Raw genomic sequence first — 6,000 nt, forward strand, 5'->3', positions numbered from 1 at the left:
TCTCAGCTCAGCTGTACATTCATAATAGTTACTTGTTGAGTTGGAATCCCAAAAACAACTCATGACTAGGAGTGCTGCTGTTTCTGAAATAAATAAGACATATTGTTCTAATCTTTGACTAGCCCTTTAATACTTCATTAAGAAATTTGGACAATTGTCCTCCATTTATTTTCATTCCACATCCAATGTTGAGTTAACTTTGATATCATTGAAGTGCTGCTGTCCCATACATTGAGGCCCTCTGTAGTTCTCCGGAGGGCATACTCCCTCATACATCTAGCTTTGCAGAAACAATTTGGGGAAGGCTCGTTTCTGTCCCAGAATGACTGTGCCAGTGCACACGGCAAGGTCAAGAAAGGCTTAGTTTTGTGAGTTTGTAATGTACAAATGGAAAATCGAAACAGCACTCAGAACCAATAAAATGGAGAAAAGGGAGGAGAGAGGTTGTCTTCATACAGAGTTTGGCGGTTAGCTTACACCAATACTACCACTTAACCTGGGGCCACACTGTGGGAGGATACCATTAATTTCACCAGAGTAATGGTGTCGCTTAATTTGCTTCACTGAAGATGACATTTCTAGTAAAATGTATGCAATGTATCACTGAAAATGAAATAATGGAGGTGAACTGTTACCTTCGCTGCAGATGATTGTAAATCTGCTTAGAAAGCTGGTTGCTGGGAGAGCTGGCTACAGTGAACTTTCCAAATGTAAAATATGCCGAACACTTACCCCACGTAAAAGAACTACCTTCCAACAGAACAAGGAGACATAATATAAAGGATTTTATTTTGGGTCATACTAAAGGCGTTATTTATTGCATTCAGTGCCCATGCCAAAAGATATACGTGGGCCGCACAAAAAGGAGATTATGTAAAAGAATTGGCGAACATATTAATAACATCAATAAAAAAGTACAAGAGCATCCGTTGCCTAAACATTATATATTGTAGAGAAACATGGAGGGAGCCTAAAAGGGACACAAGTATGGGGGATACAGGTTGTCAGGGAGGATTGGAGGGGCGGAAATTACATTTAAAAAAGTCTCGTAAAGAGACAGAGTGGATTTTCAATCTAAACACATTAAAACCGCATGGTCTGGACAATGATGTAGAATTGTTCGGTTTCCAATGAATCCTCCATCTTCGATCATCATTGAAACAAATATATTTGACTGATCCCTAACTGTAACTCTCATAATCTTCTATACATATACACATGACCAATAGCCCATAAACAACTCAAATTTTATTTTTACCCACTTTTTGTCCAATTGTGCTGCAAATCAACCCATGGAACAATAATATGGAAAAAATAAATTAAAATACAAAATCATACTGTAATGACACCTAAGGTGTCACTGGCGCTGCCTAGAGGGCTCTATCAGGGGGCGTGCGAATGAGCTTAGGGAGTGCAGGCAGAAGGCACGCAGTGCACAAGGACCTGAGACTAGTGTAGTGAGAACAGGGCTTGGTGTAAGGGAGGAACAGGACTGTAGTTGTGACCTGAATAACTGCAATATCGAGGTCCAGTCCTTCCTCTACAGGAAATTGTACTCTCTTCATCGTACCTCCAGTGTCAGTGTGTTCTTAGGGACGCTCCTGTTTTCTCTACCTCTCCTCAGTCTCATGATGTTCCTGATTATCTGGCTGATTTCTCTGATGTATTTAGTGAGAGTAAGTCTGCGTCTTTGCCCCCTCATAGGAGTTATGACTGTGCAATTGACTTGATGCCTGGGTGTAAATTTCCCAAGGGTCGGCTTTTCAACTTATCTGTACCCGAACATGATGTTATGCGATCCTATATTAAGAAGTCGTTGGAGAAGGGTCATATTAGACCATCCTCGTCACCTTTAGGTGCTGGGGTTTTTTTTATGGCCAAGAAAGATGGTTCATTAAGACCGTGTATTGATTATCGTTCCCTTAACAAGATGACGGTTAAATATCAGTACCCGTTACCTCTGATTTATTCTCCAGAGTTAAGAGTGCCTGCTGGTTTACTAAGCTTGACCTCAGGGGGCATATAATCTTATTCGCATCAAGCACGGGGATGAATGGAAGACAGCGTTTAATACTCCGGAGGGACATTTTGAGTACCTGGTGATGCCTTTTGGGCTCTCTAATGCCCCTTCTGTCTTCCAGTCCTTTATGAATGATATTTTCCGAGACTTTGTGGATAAGTTTTTGATCATCTATCTGGATGATATTTTGATCTTTTCTCGTGATTTGGATTCCCATGTGGAACATGTCCGGACTGTGTTCCGGATTTTGAGGGAGAATTCCCTGTTTGTTAAGGGATCGAAGTGCCTCTTTGGTGTACAGAGGATTTCATTTTTGGGATTTATCTTGTCTCCATCGACTATTGAAATGGACCTGGCCAAGGTACAGGCCATTTATGATTGGGTTCAGCCTACTTCTTTGAAGGCTCTCCAGAAGTTTTTGGGTTTTTCTAATTTCTATCGTAAATGTATAGGTAATTTTTCTAGTATTGTCAAACCACTGACTGATCTGACCAAGAAGGGAGCTGATGTGCTGAATTGGTCTCCTGAGGCTGTCTCAGCATTTCAGGAGCTTAAGCGGAGATTTACTTCAGCTCCTGTTTTACAGCAACCTGATGTCTCACTTCCATTTCAAGTGGAGGTAGACGCTTCTGAGATTGGTGCAGGAGCTGTTTTGTCCCAAAAAGACCCTGTGACTTCTAAGATGAATCCCTGCGCCTTCTTTTCTCGAAAGTTTTCCCCATCTGAACGCAACTATGACGTGGGGAATCGGGAATTGTTGGCCATGAAATGGGCATTTGAGGAGTGGAGACATTGGTTGGAGGGAGCTAGACATCAATTTGTGGTCCTCACCGATCACAAGAATCTGATTTATCTTGAATCAGCCAAACGCTTGAATCCTAGACAGGCTAGATGGGCCTTGTTTTTCACGCGTTTTAATTTTGTGGTCTGTTTTCTTCAGGGCACTAAGAGTGTTAAGGCAGACGTCCTTTCTAGGAGTTTCTTTGCTGATTCTCTTAATGTGACCGAGCCTACTACTATCCTAGGTGAGGGGGTAGTTCTTTCTGCCATTTCACCCGATTTGAGACGCGCCCTGGAGGAATTTCAGGAGGATAAACCTGAGCGTTGCCCTATGGGAAGATTGTATGTTCCTGACCAGTGGAGAAAGAGAGTGATGTCTGAAGTCCATTGCTCCGCATTGGCTGGTCATCCAGGTATTTTTGGTACCAGAGATTTGGTGAGTCAGTCATTTTGGTGGCCTGTCTTATCTCGTGATGTCAGGAATTTTGTACAGTCCTGTGGGACTTGTTCTCGGTCTAAACCCTATTCTCGTTGTAGTGGGTTGCTGATGCCCCTGCCGGTGTCCAAGAGGCCATGGACCCATATCTCAATGGATTTTATTTCTGATCTTCCTGTCTCTCAAAGAATGACTGTTATCTGTGATTTGTGATAGATTTTCGAAGATGGTCCATCTTGTACCACTCCCAAAGTTGCCATCTTCCGCTGAGTTGGTACCCTTGTTTTTACAACAGGTGGTTCGGTTACACGGGATTCCTGAGAACATTGTGTCCGATAGAGGGGTCCAGTTTGTTTCCAGATTCTAGAAAGCCTTTTGTTCCAATCTGGGAATTCAGTTATCCTTCTCCTCCGCGTTTCATCCCCAGACCAATGGGCAGACTGAGAGAACAAACCAGACCCTGGAGTCTTATTTAAGATGTTTTATATCTGCTGATCAAGATGATTGGGTCTCATTTTTGTCCTTGGCCGAATTTGCGCTGAACAATAGAGTTAGTTCTGCCACTTTGATGTCCCCCTTTTTCTGTAATTTTGGGTTTCATCCTCGATTCTCTTCAGGGCAAGTGGAATCTTCGTCCTGCCCAGGTGTGGACACTGTGGTTGTGAGAATGCGGCAGATATGGGACCAAGTTGTGGATAAGTTGTCACTCTCTCAGGAAAAGGCCCAGCGTTTTTCCAACCAGCATAGGACCATTGGTCCCCGGTTTAAAGTGGGTGATATGGTTTGGTTATCGTCTAAGAATATTCCTATGAAGGTTGCATCTCCAAAATTTAAGCCCAGATTTATTGGACCTTATAAGATTTTGGAGATTCTTAATCCTGTTTCTTTTCGATTGGCTCTTCCAGTTACGTTCAAAATCCATAACGTATTTCACAAGTCACTGTTGAAGAGGTTTGTTGAGCCAGTAGTTCCTGTGGCGGCACCTCCTGACCCTGTATTGGTTAAAGGCAATGTGGAATATGAGGTAGAGAAAATATTGGATTCTCGTTTGGTTAGACGGAGACTCCAGTATTTGGTCAAATGGCAGGGTTATGGCCAGGAGGATAATTCTTGGGTCTCTGCCTCTGATATTCATGCCAATAAATTGGTTCATGCTTTTCACCGGGCCCATCCTGTCAGCCTGGTGGCATGGATGAGGGTTCGGTGACCCCTCCTCAAGGGGGGGTACTGTTATGAGCTCATTTCTGTGGTGGTGACAGGAGGTAGTGAAGTTGGTTTAAGTGGTAGTGATCTGCCACCTGATGAGAAGGATAACGATTGGATCTCTGGAGTATCAGACTGGATATAAGACAGCCGACGCCCTATCCTAGTGCTGGTGATTCAGTCTGCTTCTCAGGTCTTGGACTTCAGCTCTCTTTCAGTCTTCTTAAGTTTGTTTTTTGCTAATGTTCACACTTGCGCTTATTGGTCAATTCAGTTTCTTGTGTGGTCAGCTTGCCCCTGCTGGGGCTATGTTGAACTTCCACTCCTATTTATCTGTATTTGCCAATTTGCCTTTTTGTCCCTTATTAGATTGGCCTCTTTTTGCTCTGTTTCAGAATATTTCAGAGTGCTGATATAGTGGGAGAAGTCTAGTGACTTCAGGGTTAATTTTGCTATCAGACGTGTTGGACATTATTTTTGGTAGGGTTTTTTGGCAGATTACAGACAGTGACTTTCCTTTCCTGTCCTTTCTAGTTAGTCGGGCCCCATCGTTTGCTCAGCCTATTTTCCTGCCTGTGTTTGTGTTTTCATCTTGCTTCACTGTCAATACATGTGTGGGGGCTGTCTTTTCCTTTGGGCTCTGCTCTGGGGCAGTTAGTTTATCCTTTTCTTGCTTTAGGTTTATGTAGTCCTCCGGCTAGGAACAACGTAGGAACGCTCCACTGCTACTGTTGGTTGTATGGTTATGATCAGGGATCTGCAATCTGCATAGTGACCAACCTCTCTGGTTTTCTGGTACTTAGCTTTTGTTGTTCCTCCTCGGTGACCCATTCATAACACCTCACAACCTCTCCCCCACTAAATCAGAACTCTGGTGTGAACTGGTTACTAAAAAGACTAACATACGCTGGGGCATATGGAACAGAGTCCAGCGCAGGTCCCATCAGGGAACCAGGCTGAACTCACACCAGCTAAGCAAAAATCAGAGACAAGCAAAAATGGATCCAATGCAAAGAAAGATTCAAGAAGACAAATAACTTATCTGAAAGATGCAGGACAGAGCAGGAGACAAGCAGATTTCAAAATATGCTCAGAAAGCAAACCAAATCACTGGCAAGAGCTGAGGGAAGGTTGTTCACTTAAATCTCCCCAGTCTGTAACACCTGACCTCCAATCATCCTGCTCAGGTGATTGACTTCTGTCAGATAAACCAGCTCCATTACCAGCAATAACCACCAGATTGAGCCCAAACTCAGAAGCCAGGTCAAACGTGTTCACAACAGTACCCCCCCTTGAGAAGGGGTCACCGAACCCTCACCCAGGCAACCAGGCCGATCAGGATGGGCCCAGTGAAAGGCACAAACCAATCTCTCGGCATGAATGTCCGAAGCAAAGACCCAAGAATTATCCTCCTGACCATAACCTTTCCACTTGACCAAGTACTGGAGTCCCCGTCTAGCCAGACGAGAATCCAATACCTTCTCTACTTCATACTCCATATTACCCTTAACCAATACAGGATCAGGGGGCGCAGCCATGGGAACTACTGGCTCCACAAACC

Source organism: Dendrobates tinctorius, unplaced genomic scaffold (assembly GCF_039654945.1).
Source record: "Dendrobates tinctorius isolate UK_male_01 unplaced genomic scaffold, ASM3965494v1 ptg000266l, whole genome shotgun sequence".
Taxonomy (NCBI): domain Eukaryota; kingdom Metazoa; phylum Chordata; class Amphibia; order Anura; family Dendrobatidae; genus Dendrobates; species Dendrobates tinctorius.